The sequence below is a fragment of the Ovis aries genome, chromosome 8 (assembly GCF_016772045.2).
Source record: "Ovis aries strain OAR_USU_Benz2616 breed Rambouillet chromosome 8, ARS-UI_Ramb_v3.0, whole genome shotgun sequence".
Lineage (NCBI taxonomy): Eukaryota > Metazoa > Chordata > Mammalia > Artiodactyla > Bovidae > Ovis > Ovis aries.
The window spans coordinates 77,801,623-77,811,175 of record NC_056061.1 but is presented as its reverse complement, the minus strand read 5'-3'; the positions used below and the strand labels follow the sequence as shown (position 1 = coordinate 77,811,175).

Here is a 9,553-nt window from a genome sequence, read left to right as displayed (position 1 = left end):
CTAACTAATGTGCTTGGATGCCAAGGCAATACCAAATTGCTATCATTTTCTTCTCAATTTCTTCTCTTCCTTTCAATTTCTATAGGTATCTCTCACCACAGATGAATATGGAACAATCTGCAGACCAGCACAAACCCAGGGAATACCCTGTGAAGAGCACTAGTACTCAGTCAGGTTTAGCTAGAGAGGAAGGCCCTGGAGCAAGCAGACACAATTCAGTGGAGAAGGGGGTGGATGCGGGAGTCTAGGTGGGTGTTCAGTAAAGGAGACTGAAATAATGACAGTGTTTGAATGTATGAACACACAGCAATGGGAAACCATATAGATCTACAGGGTGCAGGGTGCTCAGTCCAGTCTAACTGTACAACCTCATGGACTGTAATCTGCCAGGCTTCTCAATCCATGGAATTTTTAAGCAAGAATACTGGAGTGGGTTGCCATGTCCTACTCCAGGGGATCTTCCCCACCCAGGGATGAACCCGGGTCTCTTGTATCTCCTGCATTCTTTACGGGCTGATTTACCTGGGAAGCCCATATTTACAGGCAATCAGTTTTAAATAAGAATGAGGGGGGGGTGGGGGAAGCCTAATCATTCCTGCCAGGAACTCACTTCTCTTCCCACAGATGTCACATCTTAAGAGAGAGACACCCGCTTCCCTAATTTACCCTCACAAACACTTCAATCTAATCATTGGAGATGCAATCTAACGCTCAGGATGCAGTAAGTACCCAAAGCTCCTTCACTATCAAGCTGGGCTCCGCTTGCGAACTGCACAATTATCAGACCTGATCGCTATGGAGCTGACCTGGAAGGCTGCTTCCAGCCTGAGCATCAACACCTCAGCTAGTAATCCAGGACTCTTGCCCTGTCATCAGCTTCTCTCACTCAAAACTCTGGCTCCAGGGGTCCTGATGTCCGAGACAAGACATATGCCCAGGCCCGAGAGAGAGCACCTGCGATCATTCTTAGGGAAGAGGGTCAGATTCCGGGCCGAGGACTTCAGTAAAACAAAGAACCCTTGATAAAAGTAGAGTCCCCTGGGAAGCAACACTTGCTTAATTTAACCTCATACTTCTTTGAACCCCCAGGGACGGCTTCCAATGGGACACTCCCCCCCCCCTCCCTCCACCTCCCCTTCTTGCACCTGTTTTGTTTCTTAAAAGACAGGCTTCTGCTTTCACATTATCTCCTAAACCGCAAGATGAACGCTGGCTGCGGGGGAACCTGAAGTTGGAAGGCGTCTAGGCGCGAGAGCCTGTCTCATCCAGGGAGGCTCCCAGGTCTCCCAAGGTGCCCGCGAAGCCGCGGACCCCAGGGGCGGCGACCCGGAGCTCCGCACCGAGCCCCCGAGCGCAGCGGGCGCCGAGGCGAGGCGGGCGCGCGGGGGCCGGCGGCCCGGGAGGGGCGGGGCGGTGACTCACGCGGCCGGGGGCCGCGGCGGCACCTCCGGCCGCGCCGGGCGAGGGGCTGCGCCCTCCCGCGGGGCGCATGCGCGCTGCCTAGCGGCGCCCGCTCCCTCCCCGCCCACCTCTCCCTCCTCCCCCTCCCCCCCGCCCCTTCATCCCCGCCTGGCTCCCTCTCTCCTCGCCCGCCGGGTGCTGAAGTTGGGCGGATGGCAGCAAACCGGCTCCGCTAGAAGACCGAGCCGCTCAGCCCCGCGCCCCCGGACCCATCGCTGCGCTGCCCACACCTCCAGGCGACTGGGTAAGATGTTGCCTCCGATCCTGAGCGGTGCTAAGTCAGTGGCATCAAAATGTCTGCTTTGCACCGATGGGTGCATTTTTTTTTTTTAAGGTAACAGGGGTGGGTGCGGAGGGGAAGGAAAGAGGGGGCGGAGAGTGCAACTGTCGGTGCGCCGGCTGGGGAGTCGGGTGGCGCGGGGGGTCTCTGGGCCGCCCCGGGGCTCCGCGGGAGGAAGCGGGGGCCGCGCCGCGGTTTGGGAAGTTGAATCCCGCGTTGCAGCCTCGGCGCGGTGCGCTCGTCGCCCTCCGGCTGCTGCGGACCCGTTGGGCGAGTGTCCTGCCCGCCCCGGGAACCTCGAGTCGGGTTCCCCCAACGGAGAGCCGGCGCCTTGGGGATCCGAGCGAGGGCCGGGGGGCGGCGGCGGCGGCGGGAGACCCCTGCGGGGGCGCAAGGTCCCGCAGATCTGGTCTGCTGCTTGTTAGCAAACCGAATGTGAAATTAACAGTGTCCAATCGAACGAGCACCTCGGGGTGGAATTTTCTTCCTTCTTTACCTTTGGGAAAATGCAGGTGGGGAAGGTGTAAGGGGAGGGGGGTGGAGTCGGTGCAAAAATGCATACCTTGAGCGTCGGTAAAATAGCTGAGGTGTGTGTGTGTGTGTGCGCGCGCGCGCGCGTGTGTGTGTGTGTGTGTGTAGGGGATGGGGGCCTCTCTTTTGTTCTTTCCCCTCCTTTTGGTCGGAGGAAAGGGAGTTCCAGTGTGCACTGCTTGGGGTAGATTTCACAGCCATCCAGGGGCGAGGAGGTGGAACGCCCACCAAACCCCTAGCCGCTGCCCGGGTGGGTGTATCCGGGACTCTTGCTATAGGTGATGCTGATTCTTTCCATTATCGCTAGAATTCCAGTTTAATAGCGGCGGACTCGCCAGCCTTCCTCCTCCTCTGCCTCTTCTGGTGCTGCGGCAGAGGCTGGGTGCAGACACTCGGCCGTTTCCTCTACTCCCTGCCTCCCTGTCTCTGAAAAATGTCGGAGGACTTGAGGATGGCGGAGAGACAGAGCTGGTCTCGGAAACCACGGATGGGGAGATGCTCCTGACGAGCGGGAGGCTGCTGGCAGGGCTTCCCCGGCAGCCCGCGCCAGCCTCGGGAGTCCCTGGGCTCCTGGAGACAGGGCAGGGGTCGCCTTCGCCAAAAAAGATGCCCACTGTGCGGGAGACACGCCCTGCGCCCCCCACCTCCGTCCGGAACCCCTGAAGGGACACCCACTCACCTGGGACAATCTCGGTCGCTCTGGCCAGACTGACCCTGGCTCCTGGCATAGTAGCTTTCCTAGCCACTCTGACCTTTACATAAACGTTTCCTTCTTTAAAAAGAGGCACTCGAAGGTTTGTCTAGAGAACTTTGCAGTCTTCCCACAGTTGTTTCTTTTTCTTTTTAAAAATTGTTATACATCCAGACCCTTTCCATCATGGGATGGTTGTCACAAATAATAATGAGAGCAATCTTGTAGTTTGATTCCCGTTTAAAATAAGCGTTTCTGAGACTGTCGTCTGCATTTCCGGCATTCACATACACTGGTTTTCCGGGTGATGAACCCTCTGAAAATCGTTTAATTGGAGAAATGAGAAACAGTTTTCACTCTTGGAATGAGAAATAATCTTTCTGTCTTGGTTTCATAGCTGCTAGACAGTATGTGTATTAAATACTTTCGAAAACTGTGAAACACTTTGGGTAAATTGTATTGTTTCTTGTGACAACAATAGCAGTTATCTGTGAAACATACATTTTGCACTAATACCTAATGAAAAGCTGATTTGTATTCATTAATTCAAATGAATGAGCCGTTTGACCTCCTCCAACTAAGTTACTATTATTAAGCTGTTTTTTCTGTTAGCATTAACTAAAACAATAATTAGCGCACTCATGGGAGAGTAGACATTCACTCTTTTAATAATCTAAAAAACTGTATTTAAAGAAATCATGGTAGGGTAGTTTATTTAACAGTTTTGGGAGATGAGAAAAGTGTTTATTTACAAAGGATTGGATGGTATCATTTATTAAATGAGATGAATCTCCATGACAATGCCACCTGATCTCAGAGCCATGGGCACTTTATCCTTCTTCCTGAATTTGTAGTCTGAAAGATTAAGAGACCCACCTAATTTACAAAACAAGCAAGAGAAGGTGTTTGTTATGCCAAATTCTACCCTCTTGCTCTGGCTCCTCAACTATTCCTTGGTTTTCAGTCCCTACAAAAGAGAATTAACAAAAAGAGTTAATTTGCTATTCCTGCTCATTAATAAGGCATCCAGCTTTTCCTGCTCAAATAGATATCTCTCTGCCTTTAGGGATCTTTCTACAGAGATCTAGGCTTCCTTGTTGGCTCAGATGGTAAAGAATCTGCCTGCAATGTAGGAGACCCAGGTTCAATCCCTGGATTGGGACGATCCCCTGGAGAAGGGAATGGCTACCCACTCCAGTATTCTTGCATGGAGAATTCCAAACAGAGGAACCTGGTGGGCTACAGTCCGTGGGCTCATGAAGAATTTGGCACGACTGAGCGACTGACAGTTTCACTACAGTGTCCTAAACGTCTTAGGCTTTTTAAAATAATAATAATAGTAATAATTTTTAAAAATTCCTTAACATTTCTTACCACTAGGGCCAGGGCCTTTGAAGAAAAGGAGAAATGTTTATATCCTCACCCATTTGACCTTATTATAACAGCCAAATCCAAAAGTAAATTGATAAAAATTCTGGTTGACTTGAGGATTAAAAGTAAGAAAGCATTTACCTGTTAATTTCCAGTTGTAGAGATAGTGGCCTTCATTTAGAAATCCATTTGCTAAAATACACAGGCTTTTCTGGAAAAGTGAAAGGTGGGCATGGATAAGGAAAGCCAAAAGAGATGGAAACCTATCCAACTGCATTTCTGCTGAGAATTCTTTTTCGGATAGCCCAACTCTGCTTACTTGACAATGAAAATATATTGTACCACCCAGAAGGGCAAATACAAGGACCACTGTACACACAGTGGATGCGAATAAAGTTGCTTATGTGCTGTGCTTAGTCGTGTCCAACTCTTTGCAGCCCTTCGGATTGTAGCCCACCAGGCTCCTCTGTCTGTGGGGCTTTTCAGGCAAGAATACTGGAGTGGGCTGCCATTTCCTCCTCCAGGGGATCTTCCTGACCCAGGGATCAAAACCACATCTTCTGTGTCTCCTGATTGCAGGTGGATTCTTTACCCACTGAGCCATCAGGTAACATGATAGTAAAAAGTATTTTATTTCATTTGATTATTACAGGTAGAGTATAAGCGTGAATTCATTATAGAGGTTTAAAATTATATGTTATTTCCAGGGAGTGACCTGGATCCTCAGAAATACTATAAATGTTTATGGAAGAGTTAAAGAAATGAAACAGTCCTTAGATTTAGGTAGCCAGGTCTTTTAATGTTAGATTATATTTACCCTCACCATCTCTTCCCATCTCCACTTTCCTCCCAAAGACTTCCCTGATATCCCCCCAAAATTCCTTTCTCTTGTTATTCCTGCTGCTGTGCCAATACCTAGCATAATATCTGGCAACAGGCAAATATTAAATAAGATCTTATTCAATGAATGAATTTTGCAGAGTTGGCAAAGATCACAAAAGATTTCCTTGATTTTTACATTAGTTTAGAAGAGTGCTCATGTTCATTACCAAATATAGTAGTTTGAAATTCTAAAGATCAGGTTCATAGTCCTGCATCTTTGGAGGAAGCCATTTTTAGAATTGTCACTTTGTGAATATTCATGTTTTTTCCATAATACTGCTATTGTTGATCTGTTTCAAACTTTGATTAAATTACCTGTGGGCAGGCATGGGCATGATGAACACAAGCTTTGGGGCCAGCTGACTTTAGTTTTTGTCCTGGCTCCTCTGTTTAATAGCTTTGTCACCGTGGTCAAGTCACTTACCTGCTTTGAGCCTCAATTTCTTCAGATATAACAGCAGGGATAAACACCCACTTCCTGAGACATTTGCAAGCGTAAGTATAGTACAGTGTATATAAAGTGCTGGGTATGTGCCTAGCATGTCTTCCAAAGCCTAAAAAACTGCTACTGAAATATGGGGCAGTTTACGACCAATTCATTTCCTATGAATCAACAGGCATTTTTTTTTTTTTTAAGAATTAGAATCACATTATAGAGCTTCATACTTGCTTTTACAAACAACAGACATTACTTTGTTGGCATTTTCCAAGAAATTGAAATCAGTATTTTTAATATAGTTTAGTGACTGCAAAATAGTTCACCTTATGCATCTCAGTTTATTAGTTAATCTTTCAATGTTTATGTTATTTCCAATATTTTACTGTTTTAAGTGATGTGTGTTCTTAGACATAGGTTTTTATGGCATTTTTCCCCTTTAGGCTTGATACTTAGGATATCTAGATCTCTCCCAAGCAATATCATCTTTTAAGAAATCATTACTAATTTGATGTGTGAAAATGATATTTTCAAACTTTTATTTCTTTGGTTAACTAAGAATGCTTATAATTTTATTTGACGTGCTTACAGCAGCTTTTTTTTTGTCTTGAGGATCACTTGTTCAAGTCTCTGCCACCTTGTCCACTGTATTCTGAATGATTTTATTTATTTGAAATGCTAATGTTAATTTTAAGAGACAAGGCACAAGCAAACAAAGAAAGGAAGTGTTTAGTGACAAAGAAGACAAGAGGCAGACTGCTGGGATTATTGTAGCTGAACTGACTCCCTCTCACATGGAGTGAAGTAAACATCACCAAAGGCTGGAGAAGGATCAGCCGTGCAATTAGGGCTGCTGTGGTGCCCATAATTCACTGCCACTTGCCACCATGCTTGGTCCTTCCAAAGTACATATTTCCTCTTACTCGCTGAGGTCTATCATTTTTGTGTACTACTCTCCTACACTCACACCTTACTAACAGGAAGGATGAACCTTACAGAAGAGCTTGAGCTTTCTGGCCAACCCAACACACGACATGACAAGTTTTTAGATTTTCATTGACTGTTGCCAGTTGCCAGTGTAAACTTTTGAGATTTCCTGAGATAAGTGAGATTGAAAGGAAATAGGCAAGTCGATAGAGGTCCTCCAGAGCATTAATTGAAGTTTCTCACCAGAATGAAATCAAGTGAGTTTCATTATAAGGCCATGTTGTATTGGAATCCTAACTTACCTCATTTTTTAACTGGAGGTGAAACTTAAATATTTAAAAGATGAGACTAATCTGGTACCTTAATGAGTTTGTGCTGTAGTGTTTCATGTGATTGAGTGTTCTGATAAGTTCCTGGTTTTGAATTTTTAAATTCTGCGACTACAGACAGTTGGTTTCAAAAGCTTAAATATTTAGCTTGGAAAATCTGTAAAGCCCCTTAGCTGTTAAACTACCTAGAAAGTGTAAAATTTTTTATAATTATTACTGGGTGCAGTTTATCAAATATTGTAAAGCCTCAGTAATACAGAATGTGTGAACCTGGAATTTATAATGAACAAGAGGTCCCTATGGGAGGAACAGTGAGGTCTGGTGGAATAGAAAAGCTTCAAAGTTTCAAACAGAACTGGATTTGCATTCTTGCTCTACTGTGTACTAGATGTGCAGGCTTTATTGGCTAAACTCTGTAAGTGCTTTATTCTTGAAATTCTAGCATGAGTAATAAACATCTAAAATCTCTCTGAATTCCTTAAACTTTGTGTTTGAGATTAAAAAAAAAACTCTGTGTCAATAAATATAATTTTATTATAGACAATGAATGTGGTTCACAAAGCAAATATTTACTTCCTTGGATTAGGTCACAGGCTTTTCAAGGAACTTCTGATTGGCTGTTGAAATACAAAGGTTATAATTCAAGAGCCATGGCATTACATTAAACAGACACAACCCAGGGGAAATTATGACATAAATGAATGAGCAGGTAAGTGTTTATTTCATTTCTTTAATTATCTTGGGACTTCCCAGTGGCATCATGAGTTAAATTCAAGGAAAATTCTTTTGTGAAAGTTGACAACAGTCTGTATTTCAATAAATGGTAGGGGCTCAGTTTTTATGTTTTTTTGGCATATTATGACAGGCTATCTAATCTAGAGATTTTACAAATCCATTTTGGTTCTAGGAAAACTACCTCATATCTCCACCCTATTTCCCTCAACTCTTTTCCTTTTTCAGGCTTCAGTTAATCAAAATCAACAAAGGTTCGAAAGTCTGCTGTAACAAGAGTGGCAACTGTGTGATTTAATTTAAAGGGTGTGAAAAAGCATACGGAAAATTCCCCTTGAAAGAGACTTTAGAAACAGTGAATGCAATTTGGTAGAAGGAGTTCAGACTTTGGATTCAAACAGCCAGAGATTTACCCTTAACATTATTGAGTCTTAGTACCATTATCTGTAAATTAAAGACTGATTGTGTATATCTTAAAAATGTTGAGTGATTAAATGAAATGATGTCCATAATTTGTCATGTATTGACAATCACTATGCAACTGTTATGGGACTTCCCAGGCAGCACTAGTGGTAAAGAACCTGCCTGCCAGTTCAGGAGACTTAAAAGACACGGGTTTGATCCCTTGGTTGAGAAGATCCCTGGAGGAGGGCATGGCAGACCACTCCAGTATTCTTGCCTGAAGAATCCCATGGACAGAGGGGCTTGTTGGGCTGCAGTCCATAAGGTCACAACCATAAGGTCACAAAGAGTACATGACTGAAGTGACTTTGGACACACATGCAACTGTTATATACTGCACTAGAGTTAAAGAATGAAAAATAAACCCAAGAATAATTAAAATAATTAAGATAAACCCAAGAAGCATCCAGTAGATGGTAAGTGCTTTAAGGCATTTTTGTTTCTTGTCAGTATTTGTCTTGACTAATGGGTCCTTAATTAATATGAAAGCTGGGTTATTTTTTCCAGAGCAGCTTGTTTAACCAACCTGTTAAGTGAACATTCATTCATTCATAAACATTCTCAAGCATATATTATGTACCAGCCCCTGCGATATGATTTTGGATACAAAAAAAAAAAAAAAAAAGGATTAAACATGGCCTCTTTCTGCAAGTTCACATAGAAGCTTCTTCAACTTAGTATTATTTTGTTTGCATCAGTTGAGCCCTGGTTGTTCTAAGTTTACAAGTCATAACTAGAGATGATGTGGAAGTAATGAGAAAGGATCTCCTGAGGATTTAGGAATTTTAGGCTCATTGACTTCCAGGTGAAGAAATCTCTGCTGCTAAAGAAAGCTCTAAGCAGAGGCTCAGATAAGGGGAAGGGAAAATAGGAAGTGGTTCTCTGGGGCTCTGTGGTTGATTTACCAGCCACCAAGTCCAAACCACAGAAGACCTGAGGCTCAGCCATCTTTGTGGACCCACCCCAACTCCCAAATCTCCCTCTTTAAAGTGACCACATTTGTCTGCATACAGGCGCACTGTGCCTACCCCTCTCCCCCTCACTTAAAGGCTACCCTGGGTGATCACTGGGATATTATTTGGTATGTTGGGGGAGGGGTAAGCAAAGGGAGATAGAGGAAGTGATAACCCTACCCTTCCTCAGGACCCACATTTCCCATACAATAAATATATTGTCATTTTTTTCCCCAATATGATTGCAGTTCTTTCACTGATAATCTTTTTGTAATATAGTAAATTGACCAGAAGGGGGTTCCTGGTGGTTCAGTGATAAAGAATCCGCCTGCCAATGCGTGATACTTGGGTTCAATCCCTGGGCTGGGAAGATCCCCTGGAGAAGGGAATGGCAACCCACTCCAGTATTCTCGCCTCGGAAATCCCACGGACAGAGGAGCCTGGTGGGCTGCAGCCCATGGGGGTCACAAAAAAGTTGGACATGACTTAGCAACTAAA

At 44.7% G+C, this 9,553-nt stretch overlaps 1 protein-coding gene across 1 annotated transcript in view; it reads left to right on the top strand.

The window, feature by feature from the left end:
* Nucleotides 1-1,587: 1,587 nt before the first annotated feature.
* The window catches only part of RGS17 (regulator of G protein signaling 17), a 107,613-nt gene continuing 99,647 nt past the window's right edge, over nt 1,588-9,553 (top strand). The window contains exon 1 of the mRNA XM_015097491.4: nt 1,588-1,705. The gene's annotated coding sequence lies outside the window, so the exon portion shown is untranslated. The remainder of the gene's footprint in view (nt 1,706-9,553) is intronic.